General features: G+C 41.0%; 1 protein-coding gene across 1 annotated transcript in view; it reads left to right on the top strand.

Moving 5' to 3' along the window:
- SMOX (spermine oxidase) overlaps positions 1 to 12994 on the top strand; it is a 126955-nt gene extending 113961 nt beyond the window's left edge. Inside the window, exon 8 of the transcript XR_014255155.1 lies at positions 11873 to 12994. The gene's annotated coding sequence lies outside the window, so the exon portion shown is untranslated. The remainder of the gene's footprint in view (positions 1 to 11872) is intronic.
- The last annotated feature ends 13016 nt before the right edge of the window (positions 12995 to 26010 follow it).

A 26010-nucleotide genomic window follows, 5' to 3' on the forward strand; every position in this document is an offset into this window, starting at 1 on the left:
TTCTATTGATCTTTATTTCTGTTTTTGTGCCAATACCATAGTGTCTTGATTACTGTAGTTTTGTAGTACCGTCTGAAGTCAGGGAGTCTGATTCCTCCAGCTCCGTTTTTCTTTCTCAAGATTGCTTTGGCTATTCGGGATCTTTTGTGTTTCCATACAAATTGTGAATTTTTTTGTTCTAGTTCCGTGAAAAAAGCCATTGGTAGTTTGATAAGGATTGCATTGAATCTGTAGATTGCTTTGTGTAGTATAGTCATTTTCACAATGTTGATTCTTCCAATCCAAGAACATGGTACATCTCTCCATCTGTTTGTATCATCTTTAATTTCTTTCATCAGTGTCTTATAGTTTCTGCATACAGATATTTTGTCTCCTTAGGTAGGTTTATTCCTAGGTATTTTATTCTTTTTGTTGCAATGGTAAACGGGAGTGATTTCTTAATTTCTCTTTCATATTTTTCACCATTAGTGTATAGGAATTCAAGAGATTTCTGTGCATTAACTTTGTATCCTGCTACTTTACCAAATTCATTGATTAGCTCTAGTAGTTTTCCAGATTCTCTATGTATAGTATCATGTCATCTGCAAACAGTGACAGTTTTACTTCTTTTCTGATTTGGATTCCTTTTATTTCTTTTTCTTCTCTGATTGCTGTGGTTAAAACTTCTAAAACTATGTTGAATAATAGTGGTGAGAGTGGGCAACCTTGTCTTGTTCCTGATCTTAGTGGAAATGGTTTCAGTTTTTCACCGTTGAGAACGATGTTGGCTCTGGGTTTGTCATATATGGCCTTTATTATGTTGAGGTAAGTTCTCTCTATGCCTACTTTCTGGAGGGTTTTTACCATAAATGGGTGTTGAATTTTGTCAAAAGCTTTTTCTGTATCTATTGAGATGATCATATTGTTTTTATCCTTCAATTTGTTAATATGGTGTATCACATTGATTGATTTGCATATATTGAAGAATCCTTGCATTCCTGGATAAACCCCAGTTGAACATAGTGTATGGTCCTTTTAATGTGCTGTTGGATTCTGTTTGCTAGTATTTTGTTGAGGATTTTTGCATCTATCTTCATCAGTGATATTGACCTGTAGTTTTCTTTCTTTGTGACATCTTTGTCTGGTTTTGGTATCAGGATGATGGTGGCCTTGTAGAATGACTTTGGGAGTGTTCCTCCCTCTGCTATATTTTGGAAGAGTTTGAGAAGGATAGGTATTAACTCTTCTCTAAATATTTGATAGAATTCATCTGTGAAGCCATCTGGTCCTGAACTTTTGTTTGTTGGAAGATTTTTAATCACAGTCTCAATTTCAGTGCTTGTGATTGGTCTGTTTATATTTTCTATTTCTTCCTTGTTCAGTTTCAGAAGGTTGTACTTTTCTAAGAATTTGTCCATTTCTTCCAGGTTGTCCATTTTATTGGCATATAGTTGCCTGTAGTAACCTCACAGGCTCCTTTGTATTTCTGCCGTGTCATTTGTTACTTCTCCTTTTTCATTTCTAAATCTATTGATTTGAGTCTTCTCCCTTTTTTTCTTGATGAGTCTGGCTAATGGTTTATCAATTTTTTTTATTTTCTCAAAGAACCAGCTTTTAGTTTTATTGATCTTTGCTATTGTTTTCTTCATTTCTTTTTCATTTATTTCTGATCTGATCTTTATGATTTCTTTCCTTCTGCTAACTGCAGGTTTTTTTTTTTTTTTCTCTTTCTTTAGTTGCTTTAGTGTAAGGTTAGTTTGTTTATTCAAGATGTTTCTTGTTTCTTGCGGTAGGATTGTATTGCTATAAACTTCCCTCTTAGAAATGCTTTTGCTGCATCCCATAGGTTTTGGGTCATCGTGTTTTCATTGTCATTTGTTTCTAGGTATTTTTTGATTTCCTCTTTGATTTCTTCAGTGATCTCTTGGTTATCAGGTAGTATACTGTTTAGCCTCCATATGTTTGTATTTTTTACAGACTGTTTTCCTGTAATTGATATCTAGTCTCATAACGTTGTGGTCAGAAAAGGTACTTGATATGATTTCAATATTCTTAAATTTACCAAGGCTTAATTTGTGACCCAAGATATGATCTATTCTGGAGAATGTTCCATGAGTACTTGAGAAGAAAGTGTATTCTGTTGTTTTTGGATTGAATGTGCTATAAGTATCAATTAAGTCCATCTTGTTTAATGTATCATTTAAAGTTTGTGTTTCCTTATTTATTTTCATTTTGGATGACCTGTCCATTGATGAAAATGGGGTGCTAAAGTCCCCTACTATGATTGTGTTACTGTCAATTTCCCCTTTTATGGCTGTTAGCATTTGCCTTATGTATTGAAGTGTTCCTATGTTGGGTGCATAAATATTTACAATTGTTATATCTTCTTCTTGGATTGATCCCTTCATCATCATGTAATGTCCTTCTTTCTCTCTTGTAATAGTCTTTATTCTAAGGTCTATTTTGTCTGATATGAGAATTGGAATATCTTTTACCATCACCTCACTTTCAGTCTGTATGTGACCCTAGGTCTGAAGTGAGTCTCTTGTAGACAGCATATATATGGGTCTAGTTTATGTATCCATTCAGCCAGTCTATGTCTTTTGGTTGGAGCATTTAATCCATTTACATTAAAGGTAATTATCAATACGTATGTTCCTATTACCATTTTCTTAATTGTTTTGGGTTTGTTATTGTAGGTCTTTTCCTTCTCTTGTGTTTCCTGCTTAGAGAAGGTCCTTTAGCATTCGTTGTAAAGCTAGTTTGGTGGTGCTGAATTCTCTTAGCTTTTGCTTGTCTGTAAAGGTTTTAATTTCTCCATGGAATCTGAATGAGATCCTTGTTGGGTAGAATAATCTTGGTTGTAGGTTTTTCCCTTTCATCACTTTAAATATGTCCTGCCAGTCCCTTCTGGCTTGCAGAGTTTCTGCTGAAAGATCAGCTGTTAACCTTAGGGGGATTCCCTTGTATATTATTTGTTTTTTTTTCCCCTTGTTGCTTTTAATATTTTTTCTTTGTATTTGATTTTTGATAGTTTGATTAATATGTGTCTTGGCATGTTTCTCCTTGGATTTATCTTTTATGAGATTCTCTGTGCTTCCTGGACTTGATTTACTCTTTCCTTTCCCATAATAGGGAAGTTTTCACCTATAATCACTTCAAATATTTTCTAAAAGTCCCTTTCTTTTTCTCATCTTCTTCTGGGATCCCTATAGTTTGAATGTTAGTGCATTTAATGTTGTCCCAGAGGTCTCTGAGACTGTCCCCCATTCTTTTCATTCTTTTTCCTTTATTCTGCTCTGCAGTAGTTATTTCCACTATTTTATCTTCCAGGTCACTTTTCCGTTCTTCTGCATCAGTTATTCTGCTACTGATTCCTTCTAGAGAATTTTAAATTTCATTTATTGTGTTGTTCATCATTGTTTGTTTGCTCTTTAGTTCTTCTATGTCCTTGTTAAACGTTTCTTGTATTTTCTCCATTGTATTTTGAAGATTTTAGATCATCTTTATTATTCATTACTCTGAATTCTTTTTCGGGTAGACTGCCTATTTCCTCTTCATTTGTTTGGTCTGGTGGGTTTTTATGTTGCTCCTTCATCTGCTGAGTGTTTCTCTGTCTTCTCATTTTGCTTAACTTACTGTGTTTGGGGTCTCCTTTTTGCAGGCTGCAGGTTCGTAGTTCTTGTTGTTTTTGGTGTGTGCTCCCAGTGGCTAAGGTTGTTTTAGTGGGTTGTGTAGGTTTCCTGGTGGAGGGGACTAGTGCCTGTTTTCTGGTGGATGAGGCTGGATCTTATCTTTCTGGTGGGCAGGACCGCATCCGGTGGTGTGTTTTGGGGTGTCTGTGACCTTATTATGATTTTAGGCAGCCTCTCTGCTAATGGGTGGGGTTGTGTTCCTGTCTTGCTATTTATTTGGCATAGGGTGTCCAGCACTGTAGCTTGCTGGTCGTTGAGTGGAGCTGGGTCTTAGCGTTGAGATGGAGATCTCTGGGATAGCTTTCACTGCTTGATATTACATGGAGCTGGGAGTTCTCTGGTGGAGCAATGTCCTGAACTTGGCTCTCCCACCTCAGAGGCACAGGCCTGACACCTGGCTGGAGCACCAAGACCCTGTCAGCCACGTGGCTGCCCCACCTTCTAATTGGAATTACCAGTACCCAGGACTTCACTTTCTAGGTAACAAGAGACCTCCAAACTCCAGAACTCCACACTCCAGAGACCCTCCTTTCGACATGACAAGGCTCTTTTCACATTGAGAGAGAGACGGGGAGAGAGAGAGGGAGAGAAGGAGAGAAGCAGAAGGTGCTTGGTGGGACCTACATGGCAAGAGGCTGGGACAGAGACTCTTTTTAACATTTGCTTGGGTAGGCCCAGATAGGGTTCAGGGAATCAGGTTCTGAAGAGGGAAGTAAGCATAGGGGCATTAAATGCCAGTTTGAGACTGAAACCCTGATGAGATTTGAGTGAGTCCTAGGACTTGCCAGGGACTGAAGACACCAGGGCACGTTAACAAACCTGCAGGACACTTTGCCTGTTTATATCCCAGAGTTGGTGCCAGGAGGGCACACATGATCTTCAGGATCCCTTCTGGGCTCCCTGCTCTGTCATGCCAACCTTTTTAACAGATCACATTGGCCTCCGGGCACATTTCTGTTCCTTTGGCCCCAGGTCACTCGCCCTGGCTTCATCTTGCTGGTCTGTCCCTTCCCTGGTCCACCCTTGCCCCACTTTCTCCTTCCTGGGATCCAGCTCTCTTTGCTCATGAAAGTAAAAAACTGCTTGCCAGAGGACACCTCTCCACGTCTCTCTCTTCTCAGGAGAAATGCATTTGTTTTTAAAGGAGCCTTCTTGGAACAGTACTCCCACTCACCTTGGCCTATGCTGTCTCTTTCATTGCAGGAGCCCTCAAATCCCGCCTCCTCCAAGAAGGCTTTCTTGATTGCTCTGGTCCACCCAGATCCTGGGCTTCTATGACCTTCTGGGAAGTTGGGTTGATGGGGGGTGTGGACCCCAACTTCTTTCTATGTTAGGGCTTTCCTTCCTCCACCTTTTATCCACCCATCTTCCTGTATTCCTTCTCCCCCTCCTGCTATACCTGTCATCATACACACACATGGGGTGTACAGTGTCCTCATGATCACTCCCTACTCCCCTAACCAAAACCTTCTAGGGAACTGATATGACCTTCCCAGAGGTTTTTCAGATCTTAAGTTGGTGGGATGGAGCTCTCATGGTGGAATTTCAAGCCTCAGTAGGGGCAGGGTTGGCTGAGGGGTTGAGTTGATGTGGGAGCTTCTGAAATTTACCAGAGGGTGGTTCATCCCAAGTTTGTGACATACACTAAATTGACTACTTTTTTGTCACTTCGACATCTTGTCTCTAACTCTTATCTCCTAGTAGACAGGGAGCCTCTTCCCTGTTTGGAAGGACTTCACAGGACTATCTAAATGGGATGTTGTTGAGTGTGGAGTGAGATGGAGGAAGGGAGCGGATGTGGGCAATAGAGAGGTTGCTGCTCCTGTCTGCCACTCGCACCGGCCTCTGGGTGCCTCTTCTTCTTAGGGGATGGAAGTTCCTCCTGGCCTCCCCTGCTCAAGGCTCCAGTGCTCCTGGGCTGCAGGCCCCACCCCGCCCCCACACGCTTAGGGTGCAGCTGCCATGTGAGGTCAGCACTGGGCATCCAGCTGGGAAGCGAGGGAAGACAGTATTGACCACTGTGGCCTGACACAGGACACAGACTCCATGGCGCCCCTGGGGATGTGTCCTTGTCCCCCTGGGGGTCATGGGGATTCTGAACCCCCCTTATCCCACCCCAGTTCCCTTTTGAAGGGTCTGACAAAGGCGAGGTCCTCCTCCCCTCTGTCTCTCTATGCCAAATGTGAATTATATGTCATTTATGGCATTTTCTTTCAGTGAAAAACACATAGTTTGACCAATTAAAACCTCTTTTGGACTAAGCCCCTGACAGAATGGGAAATGCAACTGAAAAGGGTGTCCTGTTCCTATGGTTTCTCGTCTCTCTCTCTTCTGCATTTTCCCCCCTACCTTCTTGGTCATGGTTCAGATTTAGAGGGAAGCAGCAATGTGAACAAACCTTGTCCATTCTGGTCTCCTGGTGGCTGTAGGGATCCAGCTCCCAGCTGTGCAATCAGAGCTCCAGAGCCAAGGCCAGGCCCGGGAGACAGAAATGTACTCAGAGAAGTCTGGGTGGGTCCCCAAGTCTGGGAAAGGAAAGAGGGAAAGGGGCTGCCTGGAGCCAAGGGGTTGGGGAGGGCCAAGGGCTATAAGGGAGCCCCACAGTAGGTGCAGGAGGAAGGGGCCTGCTAGGGGGAGCAGGGAAAGCAGGATGGAGAGGACAGTGTGGTCTGGGGTACCCCTCACTTGTGGAGCCTAGTGGAGTGAGGGACTGTGAGCATAAGCTAAGGAGCACTGAGACAGCTCAATAGTGCCAGTGACCCTGGAGACAGTGTCTCTGTGGGTCCTGGAGGTGTGGAGGCAAAAGAGGAAACATATGGCAGATGTGATGTGGTGAAGGTAGCCAATGGGTCAGTTTGTAAGACCCTCTGGTGTGTCTCAGAATCACTGAGCAAGCAAGGTGCGAGGGGGTGTCCTTCATGAGCAGGTGGGGCCAAGCAAGAGCAGCATATGCATCTTCTTGTCAAAGGGACCCCACTTGTACCCATAGGCTAGAAGAAAACTGGGGAAACGGAGTCACAGGAGAGTGGAAGGACAGAATGAAAGTAAATTTGTTGGGCAACTATATATCTGGCATGGTATAAGGTACTTCACACACACCTCATTTTATTTCAGCAAGAACTCACTCATCTGTTCATTCATGTATTTATTTGGTCATTCAACAAATATTTACTGAGAGCCTTCCATATATTAAGTACTTTTCTAGGCAGCAGGAATATAAGTCAAATGAAACATGGCCCATCCTTTTGAGAGCTCACTCTGAGAGTCCCAAGGTGAAGACACTAATGGGAGAGGCCCCTCTGTCAGACTGGGTAGTCATGGATGGCTTCTTGAAGGAGGTAATCTTTGAGCTAAGTTTGAAGAATTTAATTAAAAGGAAAATTAAAGTGTGGTAGTGGGAAATGGTCACTGTGTTCCATGCAGAGGAAGGAACTTGTGTGCAGGCACAGAGGTTTGAAGCAGTGACACTTTTGAGGAAGCATAAATGGTTCCATGTAACTGAGGTCAAAGTTTTGAGATAGATTCAGAGGCAGGGGTGGGAGGGCCTTTTGGAGGCCAGCGGCTGTAATAAGGTCTGAACACAACAGTGAGCCTTTACAATCCTTGTTTATTAATTATTATTACTTATTTGGTGAGTGACATGACAAGATTACCATTTTACATATTCCATTCTGACATTAGCATCAGAGGGAGTAGGTTGGACTTACGGAGACCTGTTGAGAACTGTGGGTATGGATTTGGGGGAGAAGGGACAAGGCCTGGATTAGGACAGTGGGTTTGGAGATGGAGAGAAGTGAATGGTTCTGGGGTTAGTGGGGGAGTTGTATTAATGGAATATGATTGAATGTGGAGGGTGAGTTCATGGCAACAGCTTTTAGCTTGTGCAATTGGTTTGTGACCCCTGCTATCAGACCTTGCTATCAGTATGAGGAATTTATCAGAGAAAGACGCAGAAGTGGTTCCTCTTCCCATGGGAATTTCAGTCTTGGAGGGAAGAGAGTGAATAAGAAATGATGAGAGTGGTGTATGCTACCAAGGGGCAAGGAAATGGCCACTAATGGGGTTTTGGGCATCTGGCTACACTTTTGGAAGGTTCTGACTAGTGAAGGATCTCTAGGAAGACCAAGGAAACCAGATGGGAGAGGGGTGAGGTTTGAGACAGAGGGTAGAAAGCAAGACTTAGAGCGATTATTCCTTTCACAGATGGCAGAGCCACTGAATAGACATCGCTGGCTGAAGGCTGGCATACTTTACAGAGAACACAGGTGGAGGAGCAGGACTGCAGGTTTGGACACACTGAATTTTGGGCGTCCATAGGACTTCCACATGGTGATGTCCAGAGAGTGGTCAGATGGGTAAGTGTGGATTCATCAGAGGGCTCACGACTGAATATTCAGATTTGGGTCCATTATGTAGTAGTTGAGGCCATGGGACAGGGTCATCTAATGAAAAGAATGAAGGGAAAAGAATGAGTAATGGAAATCATTGACTTTCCTTCTTATCTCGCTTTTTCTTGCTCTTTCTCTCTCTTTTTGATAAAGCAGTACAATTTAATTCTAATTAACAAAACTTTTTTGGAAGATAAAATATGCGTGTGGTAAATATTCAAGCAATACAAAAGGGTATGCAGTGAATGGCAAGTCCCCCTCACTCCTGATCTCTAGCAACCCAGGCCCCATTTCCAGAGGCATACCAGTTTCCTCTGTATTCTGGAAAAGTTCTAAGCCTGTAAAGCAATTTTATATAAATGTTAGCACGCTGTGTTTACCTTTCTATATCATTCTTTTAAAAATTATCTAAATATCTTGGAAATCATTCCTTATTAGTACTAAAAATCTACCTCATTCTTTTATACAATTTTATAATATTCCATCATATGCATATACCATAATTTAATTAACCAGTTCCTTACAAGTGGGAATTCAGTAGTTTCCAGGCTTTTGCTATATAAACAATGCTGAAAAAATATCCTTGTTTATACAAACATAATTTAGGGATTAAATTTGGCTGAATGTAAGAGAAAACTCAAACTATAGAGATTTAAACAATATAAAAATTTATTTTTCTCATGTCATGAAAAATCTGGGTAGGCAAATGCTGGCATTGGTTTAGTGTCTCAATAATATCACAGCAAAGTCTCCATGTCCTTCTCCATGTTACAAGATGGCTGCTCCAAATCCAGCCATCACATACACATTCCAGACAGGAGGCAGGCAGGAAGGAAGACAACAGAGGGGAGAAGGGTACATTGTCAGCTGAATCTGTTTTTCTTTTAAGGGGATTTCCTGGAAGCCTTCCAAAATTTTTTTGCTTATATCTCATGGGCCAGATCTGTGTCAAGCAACCATCCCTATCTTAAGGGACCTGGGAAATGTCCTTTAGTTTGGATTGTTGCTCTATCAACAAAGTTAGGTTCTGTTGTAAAGAAGGAGAGAATGGGCATTGGGAATGTGTCTAGTAGATTTTTTCTCTAGTACCAATTCTTATAAATGGAATTGCTGGGTTAAATCCTCTTATACATTTAAAATTTTGATTGTGCCAAATTGCCCTCCAAAGGGGCTTACCAATTACACTTCTACAATGCACAAAATTGCCTCTTTCCCTACACCATTGCCCACTGACTGTTGCCAAACTCTTCATGTTTTGCTAACCTGATGGGTGAAAAATGATCTCATTTTAATTTGCGTTTCCTTTATTGTGAGTGAGGTTGAGCATCTTTTTATGTGCTTAAAAACACTGGCATTTGTTGAAGAAAATCCCATGAGAAAGAATGAGAAGCAGTGGCTGGGGAAGGAGCAGAAAACCAGGAGAGGCTGGGGTTGAAGAAGAAGAGGGAAAAACTTTAAGGAGGTTGAGGAGGGTGTAAGAGATACTGTCAGATGTTGCAAAGAGGCAAGATAAGGACAGAGGAATGCCCACTTGGTTTGGGATCCCAGAAAGAGTAGGTTTGGCTGGAGTGGGAACCTGGTGAGCCTCCTCTCCTGTGAAGAATTACTTTTTCTGTTATTTAATTGAGGAAATGAATTCGAAGGGGGTAAATAACTTTCCCAAGGTCACAGACCTTGTAAGGGGGGAGCTGGGATTTGAATCCGGGTGTGTTGGACCCCTAGAGTGAATTTCACAGAGGCTGTGGTGGAGGGAGAACTTTTGTTGCCTTGCAGACCGGGAAGGGGCCTTTGAGATTATGCATCCATCTGCCTCATTTAACAAATGAGGGAACTGAAAACTGTTAAGGTGAAGAGACTTGCTAGAAAGTGTAAGAGCTTTGCAAGAACTCAGATCCTGCTCTGATTCATGGCATTTTGTGAGATCACTCCTTTCTCCAGCAGGGGGTGCTAATCAGTAGCTTGGGCTAGGTAGAACTCACCTGTCAGTCAGCATCTTGGACAAAGCAACTTACCTGGGTCCTGAGGGGAGTCCCCAGCCCCATGACGAAAGAGACATGGGTCCAACTTATGTCCTCAAAAAAGGTCAGGCTATTGGCAATTTCTGAGTCCTGTTGGTAGCCCTTTGAGAGTAGCCTGAGAGCTTAAAGGAGACCCTGTGTCCTTCTGAGAACTGCTGTTCCATCTTCTCATGACAGTTCCTCTCAATTTCCCCCACCTGGGGTCACTAACATATGGATTATTATCTATCCTAGGCTCTCGGTGAAGACAACAAGATGGCCATACCTCTAGCCTGTTTGAAGGTTTATTTACCCATTTATTTTAAACATGTTTACAATTCAGCTTAAAATAACTGATTGTTGTTCTAATAAAATATGGATTATCACCCAGATAATCCCTGTTGAGGAGTTTGTTTAGGATGGCAATGTGCCCAGCTTCTGAAGACAAATCGTGGTTGGTTAAGCCAATCATGTTAATATGTCCCTTTTTTAAAGATACTTTCCCAGAAATCCTTGCAACTGGATGGTGGAGGGGGGCCATGTGACATAGTTCTGGCCAATGACTGTAAGAGTCAGAGATGAGTATACTCTGGCATTGAATGTTTTACCTTCTTCTTGTCTTTAATGTGGATAAGGTGCCTAGAGCAGAGGCAGCCATCTTGTAACAGGTAGTGACGATAAGACATCAAACAACCTGGGGATGGAGCAGCTTCTGCTATTTATAAAGGTCCTTGATGACTTTGTTACCAAGCCTAGACTTTGTTATATGAAGTAATGAAATGTTTTTATTGTTTAAGCCACCGTTACTCAGATTTCTGAGTATTGGTAACTAAAAACATTCCTGTAATACTCTCAGGTTCTTTAAATTGATACTAAGGTTCACTCATCATTCAGTGAATTACATTCACCACTTAATATATCTTGGAGATTTATTTATATCATTACACCCAGTTCTGCCTAATTCTCTTCTTTTACAGGTATAATATTGCATTACAATAGATATACTACAATTTACTGCCCTTTATTCCTATTGGTTGAAATTTAGATTGCTTTCAGTTTGTTTTTTGCTTCTATAAAGCAGAGCTGTGATGAACATCTTGAACATATGTATTGGCCACTTTTGTCAGTATATCCGGAAGTTAATTTGCTAACAGTGGAATTGCTGGCTCAAATGCTATACTAGTTGTAACATTTGGTGGTGTTGCCAAATTGTCAGTTTACACACCCATTAATAGTGCACATATATGCCTGTGTCCCCAAAATCTCATCAAATGGCCCCTGTTAAATGTTTGTACTCCTCACAATACAATTAGTTTTAGAAAGGTATCTTAATGTTTTAATTTGCATTTACTTATTTATGATTAAGGCAGAGCACTTTTTCTTATGTATATTGGACATCTGCATTTCTTCTTTTGTAGCCTCCTGTTTTCACCCTTTCCTCCATTTTTTCCTATGGGGTTGTTAGGACATTTCTGGTTGGTACAACTTTTTTGTTTTGGTGAATTCAGAAAAATCAGCTCTTTGACAAATCTGTTGCAGATTTTACCCCCAGTTTGCTGTTGATCTTTTGACTTTCGTGGTATTTTTCCTCCCTCAAGAAATTTTAATTTTTATGTAGTTGTATGTATCAATCATTTCCTTTATGGTATCTGGGTTTTTATCTTGTTTAGAAAGGACTTTGCACTCCAGGATTATAAATACATTTACGATTTTTTCCTTCTAATAATTTTATAGTTTCTTTTTTACACTTAAAATTTGCTATTGGTCTAAAGAATAAGATAAAGATTTGCTTTTTTTTTTTTTTTCCAATTAGGTCCCTGTGCTGCTGATTCTGAGGAGCCAGACTTGTATTTGGGTACCTGGATAAGTCATGGTTATCTTCCTATTCCCTTCAGATCAAGACAGTTTTTAGAAATTTAAAGACATTAGGAAAGACAAGGTTGTAACCCAGGGGAGTGACTTCCTGTGGGAATTTCCAGCACTAGGGCAGGCAGGGTGGGGGAAGAAGTTGGGGAGTGATGGATCCATCCTGAATCCATAACCTTCGGGGTGATAACCCTGTTTTGAGGGGTATGCCTGAGAAGCCTCCTAGAGGGGTTCAAATATGAGGAACTCTGAAGATTTCCTTCTCAAAAAAAGGCTGGCCAGAACTGTTAGTGAGGAAACATCAGGCAGTCTTGCAGGGGCTCTTCTAAGCTCTCTGATAGAAACAAACATAGTTTTCATTCCCCAGGTGGCCAGAATCGACTCTTTTTACTATATCTTGGTCTTTGCTTCCTTTCCTTTCATACCCCGCCTCCCTCAGTCAGTTACTAACTGGTCTTAGGCTTCCGCCTGTTCCTCATGCTCTGCCAGTCCAACTTGAGAGCCTTCCCACTAAAAATCCCAAGAAAGGGATTTTCTGAGCAGGAGGGCATGTGGGGGCAGAAGATCAGAGTTCTTGGCACAAAGGAAATTGGAGTCATCCACAGATTTTTATGGCAAATACTCTCTACAATTCCCAGGAGCATAGGTTTTGCAGATGGATTTGCTTGGAAACCATCTTTAAGATTCTTTGAGAGGCTAAAATACAAGGGAGTGATAATACTAGTATTGACAAAGGTTCAGAGCGACTAGGCCTCTTATACATTGCTCTTGGGAGTGTACAACTCCCTCGTGCATTGGGAAATCATACATTGGAAAACTAGTAGTGTCCACTAAAGCTATACATACACATACCTTAGGACACAGCAATTCCACTCCTAGGTACATACACACTGGAAATGAGTACATATGTTCACTAAAAGACATATGCTAGAGATATTGATAGCAGTCATGTTTGTAATAGTCCCAAACTGCAAATAATTCAGATGTCAATTGGTAAAAGAATGAATACATAAATTGTGGTGGAATCACACAGTGGAATAAAATTTGACACACAAAAAAAAAGAACAAACCAGTATTATGGTCTGAATTGTGTACCCTTCCCCAAATTCATATGTTGATATCCTAACCCCCGGTACTTCATGTGAATGTATTTGGAGATAAAGTCTTTAAAGAGGCAATTAAGTTGAAATGAGGTCATTTGGGTGATCCCTAATCCAATATAACTGGTGTTCTTATAAGAAGAGGAAATCAGGGCACTGACAACCACAGAGGGAAGACCATGTGAAGAAAGGGAGAAGACAGTCATCCACAAGTCAAGGAGAGAGGCCTCAGAAGAAACCAACCCTGCTGACATTTCAGTCTAAGACTTCCAGCCTTCAGAACTGTGAGAAAATAAATTTCTATTCTTTTTTATTTTATTTTATTTATTTATATTTGGCTGCATTGGGTCTTTGTTGCTGTGTGCAGGCTTTTTCTAGTTGCGGTGAGCGGGGGTTACTCTTCACTGCTGTACGCGGGCTTCTCATTGCGGTGGCTTCTCTTGTTGCAGAGCATGGGCTCTGGGCGCATGGGCTTCAGTAGTTGAGGTGCATGGACTTCAGTAGTTGTGATGCATGGGCTTTGTTGCTCCGCGGCATGTGGGATCTTCCCGGACCACGGCTTGAACCCATGTCCCCTGCTTTGGCAAGTGGATTCTTAATCACTGTTCCACCAGGGAAGCCCTAAATTTCTATTCTTTAAACCACCCAGTCTGTGATACTTTGGCAGCCCTAGTGAACTAATACAATACGTCACCACGTGAATGAACCTCATAGACATTATGTTGAGTGAATGAAACAAGATGATGTCAAGCATACATACTGTATGATTCCATTTATATGGAATTTAAGAACAGGCAAAACTAATTGGTTAGGTTTCAGGGGTGAGTATTGACTGGGAAGGGCACAAGGAACCTTCTGATGTACTGGAAATGTTCTACATATTGAACCGGGCAGTAGTTACATGGTTATATACCTATGTAAAAATTCATCGTGCTGTATACATAAGATTCTTAAGATTTGTGCACTTTATTATTTGTATGCTGTATCTACTAAAAGCGAAAAAAAAATTCTTGAGAAGAGACATAAGCATTTTGGAATCTGTATCACCTTTCCATATGCCTTTCCCAACAAAGTGATGAGGATGCAGGCCAAGTAGCACTATCCAAGTCAGCTCCTTCTGAAACGGAGACAAAAATAGCCATGCTTCAAGTTTGTTCTTTCCTTTTTTTTCCAAATGGGAAGGCACAGGCTTTTTGCACATTCCCAGCCAGAGGGGATCTTTCCCAAACTTTCCATAGAGATTCTCCTTTGAGCAGACACCAAACATGGACGTTTTCCACCAGGGAAAAACATGCTGGGGAGTTACAAGCCTCTGAAAACAGAAGGTAGGGAAGGAAATAATGGCAGATCCCCCCTCCCTCACTTGGCCTCTCCCCAGTCCTCCTGGAGCCATACTAGATTGGCTGTATATTGTCACCACGAGGGCACTAATCAGAGACTGTGAGAATGCTTCCAGAAAACAGAGGCAGGAGAGTGGACTGGGTCAGATAGCAGACAGGATCCAGTCCACTATGAGCACTGGGCCTTTCCCACCTGGTGGGAGGAAAGGTTTTGATTCTTCATCCCCCATACAAATGGAAGGAAGTCACAGATATTAAAAAATAGAGTTTAAAGCAATATATAAGATGTGAACAGTGGATGGAGCATCCCAATTCTGTGTGGGTCTGTCCATCCATCAGAAAGATGTAGAGAGGAAGGAGCCTGGTTTCCTGGTTGTACCATTTCTCCCCTCTCTCCTGGCTCCTCATTCCTACTGTCATCTCCTCTTTGTCCAGCCTTTTCATTTTCCTCCTCACCATCTGAAATCCTTGGGAACAAATTTTTAGGGCAGGCACTGTGGCAACTTTGCCAGGAAGGTGTTATTTTTCAGGTGAGGACACCAACTTTAGGGGAGTGAAGTGACTAGTTTGAGATCATGCACCTAATAGATGTCAGAGCCAGGGTTTGCATTCAAGCTGGTGGGACCCAGCATATGGGCTCTGGCCACAGGGCTCAGTTGCCTTAGGTTTCCTTTTCTTGAGAAGGACATTGCTGGACTGTTATATTCTATACTGTCTCTCAATATAAGTAAATTTTAATGAAATATTTTTTAAAAAATGGCAATTAATACAAAATCCATGATGAGTAAAATATAAGCATTCTGAATAAAGACAGGATGAGTATTACTGATTTTTCATTTTGCTTCAGGCTCTAATGTGGCAGGCACTGTGTTGACTTATTCCTCAGGTCCTCATTTCCATGCCCTGCCCCCAGTATACGATGGTGTTTCCAAAACCCAGTCTCGGGCCTGTTGCTCTCCTTTGCCTACTCTCTTGTCCTTGGAACCTTCAAATGGTTAATATTGTATGCCCTCACTTTTCATCTCAATGTAAGTGACTCCAAATTCTACATGCCCAGCTCTGGGCATACTACTTCTCTTGGGTATTTTTTTTTTTTAAACAACAGAAATTTATTTTCTCAAAGTTTTGGAGGCTGAAAGTAAGAAATTAAGGTGTCAGCAGGGCCTCACTTTTTCCCAGGGCTGTAGGGGGAGAATCCTTTTGTCTCTTTAAGCTTCTAGTGGCTTCAGGAATTTTGGGTCTTGTAGTTCCACTGACCTGTTGGAAATTAACCACTGACCTGTTGGAAATTAACCTGCTGACCTAAGTCAACTTGTCCTCAACTAAACTCCCCCATCCTGTCCTCAGGTCTCTTTTTGACTGTCCTGTCTGTCAGTGTCAGCAGCAGCCTCTGATCACCTGGCTCCTCACTAATCTCCATTTTCTACATCCAGTCTGCTATCAATCCTTGTTGGTGGTTATTCTCAAATGCCTCCTACAGCTGCCCTTTCTCACCTGATAGTCCAGATAGGCTATACCTTGAAGTGGCCACTTGCTGGGTGTGGGAAGGTACAGAAGTGAGAACATGAGCAAAATCGTGTGTCCGAGGACCACAGCTGTAGTGAGGGGTGTAGGGAGAAAGGGGTGGGCTCACGTAGAGCTGTGTAGACTGGGCAAGTTGAGGTTGGAGACAGAACTAAGCTCTATGCTGTTGAAATATCTCCTCAATCTTTACTTCTGTATGTGAACATTGAAAACCTACTAGCTTCACTTGCTAGGTGCTAGGGAGACAAAGACTGAAAATCAATTCAGTGCTTGAGAAGCTCACAGCCTGGTGGGAGAGACAGACCCACAAATAAACCTCACAGGAGCATGCAATTTTAGGGCACTGAGGAGGGAGCAACAAACTGAAGCTGAAAAGATGGGCTGGGAGATTTGCCCAGAGGAGGAGATACTGAGCTGAACTTCAATGTTGAGTAGAGTGAGGGAGATGACTGATGTCATTGGTGTTGATGGTAGTCATTATGAAGGGGAAGAAAATGATGAAACTCACCAAGGTGATAATGATGCACATGGAGACTCCAACAAAAGGATGGAGGTGATGGGGCTGAGGAAGGCCCCACTTTGGTACCTCTGATATAATATATTGGGCAGTGATATCAGCCATCCCAAACTAGTCCAAGGAGTCTCATTGCCTGATTTCAGGTGTCCTCTCACAGTCATGGCTTATGATTCAAGATATAGCTTATCTGTGCCTTTTTCCTTCTTGAATGAAGAAGCATTCAGAACCCAAACATTCACTTGGCTTGTGAGCAGAACATAAATATAATATATTTTCTGGCTATTCACTTAGAGGGACTTGGCTGCTCTGGGATCATTTGTGTGTGTGTTGCCAAGATAAAGCTTTTTTTTTAAAAAAAGAAAATTGAAGTATATTTGATTTACAATATTGTGTTAGTTTCAGGTGTACAGCATAGTAATTCCATTTTTTTCCCTGACTACATTCCATTATAGGTTATTACAAGATATTGAATACAATTCCCTGTGCTATACAGTAAATCCTTGTTGCTTATCTATTTTATGTATAGTAGTTTGTATCTGTTAATACCATACTCCTAATTTGTCCCTCCCCTTCTCTCTCCCGTTTGGTAACTGTGAATTTTTTTTCTATGTCTGTTAGTCTGTTTCTCTTTTGTATATAGATTCATTAGTATTATTTTTTAGATTCCACATATAAGTGGTATCATATAGTATTTGTCTTTCTCTGTGACTTACTTCACTAAGTATATAATCTCTAGGTCCATCCATGTTGCTGCAAATGGCAATATATCATTCCTTTTTTGCAGCTGAGTAATATTCCAATGTGTATATCTTCATTATCCAGTTGTCTGTTGATGGGCACTTGGGTTGTTTCCATGTGTCTTTGCTATTATAAATAGTGCTGCTATGAACATTTGGGTGCATGTATCTTTTTGAATTAGAGTTTTCATCTTTTCTGGATACATACCGAGGAGTGGTATTGCTGGACCATATGGTAGCTCTATTTTTAGTTTTTTAAGGAGACTTCATAGTAGCTACACCAATTTACATTCCCACCAACAGTGTAGGAGGCTTCCCTTTTCTCCACACCATCTCCAGAATTTATGATTTGTAGACTTTTTGATGATAACCATTCTGACCAATGTGAGGTGATACTTCATTGTAGTTTTGATTTGCATTTCTCTAACTAGTGATGTTGAACACCTTTTCATGTGCCTATTAGCCATCTGTACATCTTCTTTGGAAAAATGCCTATTTAGCTCTTCTGCCCATTTTCTGATTGGGTTTTTTTTTTTTTTGAAATTGAGTTGTATGAGCTGTTTGTACATTTTGGATATTAACCCCTTGTTTGTCACATTGTTTGCAAATATTTTCTCCCATTCAGTAGGTTGTATTTCATTTTGTTGATGGTTTCCTTTGCTGTGCAAAAGCTTATAAGTTTGATTATGTCCCACTTGTTTATTTTTGCTTTAATTTCTTTTGCCTTGGGAGACTGATCTAAGAAAATGAATTTAATCTGAATAAAAAGTCACTAAGAATTGAGGAAAGGGAATTTTCACACTAATTACTAATCAGCTGGCATAGATGTTGGACATCAGATCCCCATTCTGCCTTTCCCTGTTGCAGAGTCTCTGATTCTGCATCCACAGTCTCATGGGCCAGGGTCCCAGGGTGCATATATATTGTGTCCAGAGAGCTTGTGGAAGATTAAAATGGGGGCTGTACTTCCTACACTCTTCCAATTCTAGAATCACTGATCTTGGAAAGTGGTTACCCCAGAGGGGCTTTGGTGAAGCCCCATTGGCCTGTCACAAGCTTGAAGACTTACCATTAACACATCATTTCCTTGGCTTAAATCTTGCATCTCCAGATACAAGAGGAGGAGGAACATATTAAGACACTATTACTCCAAAACACCTCAGCATAAGAGTTTAACAGCTCACTGTCTCCTGGACCACTGTATTTCTTCTTAAACATCTTTATTGGAGTATAATTGCTTTACAATGGTGTGTTAGTTTCTGCTTTATAACAAAGTGAATCCTCTATACATATACATATATCCCCATATCTCCTCCCTCTTGTGACTCCCTCCCACCCTCCCTATCCCACCCCTCTAGGTGATCTCCCTGTGCTTTGAGGCTGCTGCCGACTAGCTATCTATTTTACATTTGGTAGTGTATATAAGTGCATGCCACTCTCTCATTTCATCCCAGCTTACCCTTCCCACTCCCTGTGTCCTCAAGTCCATTCTCTACGTCTTCATCTTTATTCCTGTCCTGCCCCTGGTTCTTCATAACCATTTTTTTTTGGTTCCATATATATGTGTTAGCATATGGTATTTGTTTTTCTCTTTCTGACTTACTTCACTCTGTATGACAGACTCTAGGTCCATCCACCTCACTATGAATAACTCAATTCTGTTTCTTTTTACGGCTGAGTAATATTCCATTGTATATGTGCCACATCTTCTTTATCCATTCATCTGTCAGTGGACACTTAGGTAGCTTCAGTGTCTTGGCTATTGTAAATAGAGCTGCAATGAACATTGTGGTACATGACTCTTTTTGAATTATGTTTTTCTCAGGGTATATGACCAGTAGTGGAATTGCAGGGTCGTATGGTAGTTATATTTTTAGTTTTTTAAGAAACCTCCATACTGTTCTTCATAGTGGCTGTATCAATTTACATTCCCACCAACAGTGCAGGAGGGTTCCCTTTTCTCCACACCCTCTCCAGCATTTATAGTTCGTAGATTTTTTAATGATGGCCATTAGGACTGGTGTGAGGTGATACCTCATTGTAGTTTTGATTTGCATTTCTCTAATGATTAGTGATGTTGAGCATTCTTTCATGTGTTTGTTGGCAATCTGTATATCTTCTTTGGAGAAATGTCTATGTAGGTCTTCTACCCATTTTTGGATTGGGTTTTTGTTTTTTGGATATTGAGCTGCATGAGCTGCTTATAAATTTTGGAGATTAATCCTTTGCCTCTTGCTTCATTTGCAAATATTTTCTCCCATTCTGAGGGTTCTCTTTTTGTTTTGTTTATGGCTCTCTTTGCTGTGTGAAAGCTTTTAAGTTTCATTAGGTCCCATTTGTTTATTTTTGTTTTTATTTCCATTTCTCTAGGAGCTGGGTCAAAAAGGAACTTGCTGTGATTTATGTCATAGAGTGTTCTGCCTATGTTTTCCTCTAAGAGTTTGATAGTGTCTGGCCTTACATTTAGGTCTTTAATCCATTTTGATTTTATTTTTGTGTATGGTGTTAGGGAGTGTTCTAATTTCATTCTTTTAAATGTAGCTGTCCAGTTTTCCCAGCACCATTTATTGAAGAAGCTGTCTTTTCTCCATTGTATATTCTTGCCTCCTTTATCAAAAATAAGGTGACCATATGTGTGTGAGTTTACCTCTGGGTTTTCTATCCTGTTCTACTGATCTATATTTCTGTTTTTGTGCCAGTACCATACTGTCTTGATTACTGTAGCTTTGTAATATAGTCTGAAGTCAGGGAGTCTGATTCCTCCAGCTCTGTTTTTCTTTCTCAAGATTGCTTTGGCTATTCAGGGTCTTTTGTGTTTCCATAAAAATTGTGAATTTTTTTGTTCTAGTTCTGTGAAATATGCCATTGGTAGTTTGATAGGGATTGCATTGAATCTGTAGGTTGCTTTGGGTAGTAGAGTAATTTTCACAATGTTGATTCTTCCAATCCAAGAACATGGTACATCTCTCCATCTGTTTGTATCACCTTTAATTTCTTTCATCAGTGTCTTATAGTTTTCTGCATACAGGTGTTTTGTCTCCTTACATAGGTTTATTCCTAGGTATTTTATTCTTTTTGTGGCAGTGATAAATGGGAGTGTTTCTTTAATTTCTCTTTCAGATTTTTCATCATTAGTGTATAGGAATTGAAGAGGTTTCTGTGCATTAACTTTGTATCCTGCTACTTTACCAAATTCATTGATTAGCTCTAGTAGTTTTCCGGATTCTCTATGTATAGTATCATGTCATCTGCAAACAGTGACAGCTTTACTTCTTCTTTTCCGATTTGGATTCCTTTTATTTCTTTTTCTTCTCTGATTGCTCTGGCTAAAACTTCCAAAACTATGTTGAATAATAGTGGTGAGAGTGGGCAACCTTGTCTTGTTTTTGATCTTAGTGGAAATGGTTTCAGTTTTTCACCACTGAGAATGATGTTGGCTGTGGGTTTGTCATATATGGCCTTTGTTATGTTGAGGTAAGTTCTCTCTATGCCTACTTTCTGCAGGGTTTTTATCATAAATGGGTGTTGAATTTTGTCAAAAACATTTTCTGCACCTATTGAGATGATCATATGGTTTTTATCCTTCAATTTGTTAATATGGTGTATCACATTGATTGATTTGCATGTGTTGAAGAATCCTTGCATTCCTGGGATAAACCTCACTTGATCATGGTGTATGATCCTTTTAATGTGCTGTTGGATTCTGTTTGCTAGTATTTTGTTGCAGAGTTTTGCATCTATGTTCATCAGTGATACTGGCCTATAGTTTTCTTTCTTTGTGACATCTTTGTCTGGTTTTGGTATCAGGATGATGGTGGCCTTGTAGAATGCCTTTGGGAGTGTTCCTCCCTCTGCTATACTTTGGAAGAGTTTGAGAAGGATAGGTGTTAGCTCTTCTCTAAATGTTTGATGGATTTCACCTGTGAAGCCATCTGGTCCTGAGCTTTTGTTTGTTGGAAGATTTTTAATCACAGTCTCATTTTCAGTGCTTGTGATTGGTCTGTTTACATTTTCTATTTCTTCCTGGTTCAGTCTCAGAAGGTTGTGCTTTTCTAAGAATTTTTCCGTTTCTTAGAGGTTGTCCATTTTATTGGCATAGAGTTGCTTGTAGTTGTCACACATGATCCTTTGTATTTCTGCAGTGTCAGTTGTTACTTCTCCTTTTTCATTTCTAATTCTATTGATTTGAGTCCTCTCCCTTTTTTTCTTGATGAGTCTGGCTAATGGTTTATAAATTTTGTTTATCTTCTCAAAGAACAAGCTTTTAGTTTTATTGTCTTTGCTATTGTTTTCTTCATTTCTTTTTCATTTATTTCTGATCTGATCTTTATGATTTCTTTCCTTCTGCTAACTTTGGGGTTTTTTTGTTCTTCTTTCTCTAATTGATTTAGGTGTAAGGTTAGGTTGTTTATTTGAGATGTTTCTTGTTTCTTGAGGTAGGATTGTTGCTATAAGCTTCCCTCTTAGAACTGCTTTTGGTGTATCCCATAGGTTTTGGGTCGTTGTGTTTTCATTGTCATTTGTTTCTAGGTATTTTTTTTAATTCCTCTTCAATTTCTTCAGTGATTTCTTCGTTATCAAGTAGTGTATTGTTTGGCCTCCAAGTGTTTGTATTTTTTATAGATTTTTTCCTGTAATTGATATCTAGTCTCAAAGCGTTGTGGTCGGAAAAGATAGTTGATATGATTTCAATTTTCTTAAATTTATCAAGGCTTGATTTGTGACCCAAGATATGATCTATTCTGGAGAATGTTCCATTAGCACTTGAGAAGGAAGTGTGTTTTATTGATTCTGGATGGAATGTCCTTATAAATATCAATTAAGTCCATCTTGTTTAATGTATCATTTAAAGCTTGTGTTTCCTTATTTATTTCCATTTTGGATGATCTGTGTATTGGTGAAAGTGGGGTGTTAAATTCCCTACTATTATTGTGTTACTGTCAACTTCCCCTTTTATGGCTTTTAGCATTTGCCTTATGTATTAAGGTGCTCCTATGTTGGGTGCATAAATATTTACAATTGTTATATCTTCTTCTTGGATTGATCCTTTCATCATTATGTAGTGTCCTTCTTTCTCTCTTGTAATAGTCTTTATTCTAAGGTCTATTTTGTCTGATATGAGAATTGGAATATCTTTTACCATCACCTCACTTTCAGTCTGTATGTGACCCTAGGTCTGAAGTGAGTCTCTTGTAGACAGCATATATATGGGTCTAGTTTTTGTATCTATTCAGCCAGTCTATGTCTTTTGGTTGGAGCATTTAATCCATTTACATTAAAGGTAATTATCAATACGTATGTTCCTATTACCATTTTCTTAATTGTTTTGGGTTTGTTATTGTAGGTCTTTTCCTTCTCTTGTGTTTCCTGCTTAGAGAAGGTCCTTTAGCATTCGTTGTAAAGCTAGTTTGGTGGTGCTGAATTCTCTTAGCTTTTGCTTGTCTGTAAAGGTTTTAATTTCTCCATGGAATCTGAATGAGATCCTTGTTGGGTAGAATAATCTTGGTTGTAGGTTTTTCCCTTTCATCACTTTAAATATGTCCTGCCAGTCCCTTCTGGCTTGCAGAGTTTCTGCTGAAAGATCAGCTGTTAACCTTATGGGGATTCCCTTGTATGTTATTTGTTGTTTTCCTCTTGCTGCTTTCAATATTTTTTCTTTGTATTTGATTTTTGATAGTTTGATTAATATGTGTCTTGGCATGTTTCTCCTTGGATTTATCCTGTATGGTACTCTCTGTGCTTCCTGGACTTGACTGACTATTTCCTTTCCCATATAAGGGAAGTTTTCAACTATACTCTCTTCAAATATTTTCTCAGTCCCTTTCTTTTTCTCTTCTTCCTTTGGGACCCCTATAATTCGAATGTTGGTGCATTTAATGTTGTCCCAGAAGTCTCTGAGACTGTGTTCAATTCTTTTCATTCTTTTTTCTTTTTTCTGCTCTGCAGTAGTTATTTCCACTATTTTATCTTCCAGGTCACTTTCCTATTCTTCTGCCTCCGTTATTCTGCTATTGATTCCTTCTAGAGAATTTTAAATTTCATTTATTGTGTTGTTCATCATTGTTTGTTTGCTCTTTAGTTCTTCTAAGTCCTTGTTAAATGTTTCGTGTATTTTCTCCAGTCTGTTTCCAAGAGTTTGGATCACATTTACTATCAGTACTTGACTTCTGTTTCAGGTAGACTGCCTATTTCCTTTTCATTTATTTGGTCTGGTGGGTTTTTATGTTGTTCCTTCATCTGCTGTGTGTTTCTCTGTCTTCTCATTTTGCTTAACTTACTGTGTTTGGGAATCTGCTTTTTGCAGGCTGCAGGTTCATAGTTCCCATTTTTTTTTTTTTTTGGTGTCTGCCCCCAGTGGCTAAGGTTGTTTCAGTGGGTTGTGTAGGCTTCCTGGTGGAAGGGACTAGTGCCTGTGTTCTGGTGGATGAGGCTGGATCTTGTCTTTCTGGTGGGCAGGACCGCATCCGGTGGTGTGTTTTGGGGAGTCTGTGAACTTATTATGATTTTAGGCAGCCTCTCTTCTAATGGGTGTGGTTGTGTTCCTGTCTTGCTAGTTGTGTGGCATAGTGTGTCCAGTAATGTAGCTTGCTTGTCGTTGAGTGGAGCTGGGTCTTAGCATTGAGAAGGAGATCTCTGGGAGAACTTTCGCTGCTTGATATTATGTGGAGCCAGGAGTTCTCTGGTGGAGCAATGCCCTGAACTCGGCTCTCCCACCTCAGAGGCACAGGCCTGACACCCGGTCGGAGCATGAAGACCCTCTCTGCCTCACAGCTCAGAAGAAAAGGGAGAAAAAAAGAAAGAAAGAAAGAAAGAAAGAAAGAAAGAAAGAAAGAAAGAAGAAAATAAATTTATTAAAATAAACAATAAAAAATAATTATTAAACGTTAAAAAAATTAAAAAGCAATAAAAAAAGAAAGAAAGAAAGGAAGAGAGCCACCAAACCAAAAACCAATACCAAACGAAGACGAAATCCACCAATGATAACAAGTGCTAAAAGCTATAGTAAAAAAACAAAACAAAACAAAACATGACATACAGAACCATTGGAGAAATGGTAAAAGCAAAGCTATACAGACAAAATCACACAAAGAAGCATACACATACACACTCACAAAAAGTGAAAAAGGAAAAAATATATATATAGCTGCTCCCCAAGTCCACCGCCTCAATTTTGGGATGATTCGTTGTCTATTCAGGTATTCCAGAGATGCAGCGTACATCAAGTTGATTGTGGAGATTTAATCCACTGCTCCTGAGGCTGCTGGGAGAGATTTCCCTTTCTGTTCTTTGTTCTCACAACTTCTGGGGTTCAGCTTTGGATTTGGCCCCGCCTCTGTGTGTAGGTCGCCTGAGGGCATCTTTTCTTCGCTCAGACAGGACTGGGTTAAAGAAGCAGCTGATTAGGGGGCTCTGGCTCACTCAGGCTGGGGGGATGGAGGGGTACAGAGTGCGGGGTGATCCTTCAGTGGCAGAGGCTGGTGTGACGTTGCAAAAGCCTGAGGCGTGCCATGTGGTCTCCCGGGGAAGTTGTCCCTGGATCAGGGGACACTGGTAGTGGCGGGCTGCACAGACTCCCGGCAGAGGAGGTATGGATAGTGACCTGTGCTTGCACACAGGCTTCTTGGTGGCTGAAACAGCAGCCTTAGCATTTCATGCCCGTCTCTGGTGTCTGTGCTGATAGCCGCAGCTCACACCCATCTCTGGAGCTCGTTTAGGCGGTGCTCTGAATCCCTTCTCCTCATGCACCCCGAAACAATGGCCTCTTGCCTCTTAGGCAGTTCCAGACTTTTCCCTGGACTCCCTGCCAGCTAGCTGTGATGCACTAACCCCCTTCAGGCTGTGTTCACTTAGCTAACTCCAGTCCTCTCCCTGGGGTCTGACCTCTGAAGCCCAAGCCTCAGCTCCCAGTCCCCACCCACCCTGGCGGGTGAGCAGACAAGCCTCTCGGGCTGGTGAGTGCTGGTCAGCTCCAATCCTCTCTGTGGGAATCTCTCCGCTTTGCCCTCTGCACCCCGTTGCTGCACTCTCCTCTGAAGCTTCCCCCCCACCACCCGCCGTCTCCACCAGTGAAGAGGCTTCCTAGTGTGTGGAAACTTCCTCCTTCACAGCTCCCTCCCAGTTGTGCAGGTCCCATCCCTATTCTTTTGTCTCTGTTTTTTTCTTCTTTCTTTTGCCCTACCCAGGTATGTGGGGAGTTTCTTGCCTTTTGGGAGGTCTGAGGTCTTCTGCCAGCGTTCAGTAGGTGTTCTGTAAGAGTTTTTGACATGTAGATGTATTTCTGATGTATTTGTGGGGAGGAAGGTGATCTCCACGTCTTACTCCTCCACCATCTTGAAGGTCTGGACCACTGTATTTTAACGGTGGGCGTGGGGTGGGGAGGGGAGACCTGCTTAGAGTCTGTATTAATTCTCAAGGAACAAATTTGGGTGAGACCAATTCTCAATGAACACGATTTGATGAAGATATATGGCAGAAGGGTTGGTAGCTTTTGGACCTCCAAAGCAGGAGAATAAAATCTGCAGGTGATGAGAGGTAGGGAAAAGCCTTAAAGGTGGAGCAGAACCTTGGGTTGAGCAGTTTGGAAATGAACAAAAGTGGTCACAGTTTGCTTGAAGGAATCGGTTGGGGGACCCTGCAGGGGGAAACAGCAGACCCTTGCTTGAAGTTCCTGCTTCTCACCTGTGCCTTACTGCCATCCCCACATCTAACTCTTTGCCAGGATTCATGATTCATGGCAGCCATGGCCTCCCAGGGACAGCAAGCATGGCAGGTGAGCAAGGCCTCTCATCCCTGCTCATTGTAGGGATTCCAACCAGTCCTGGGTTTGCCCAGGTTCCTCCAGCCGCCCACCTTCCACCCTAGTTCTC

The sequence above is a fragment of the Balaenoptera physalus genome, assembly GCF_965194825.1.
Source record: "Balaenoptera physalus genome assembly, chromosome: 16".
Taxonomy (NCBI): Eukaryota; Metazoa; Chordata; class Mammalia; order Artiodactyla; family Balaenopteridae; genus Balaenoptera; species Balaenoptera physalus.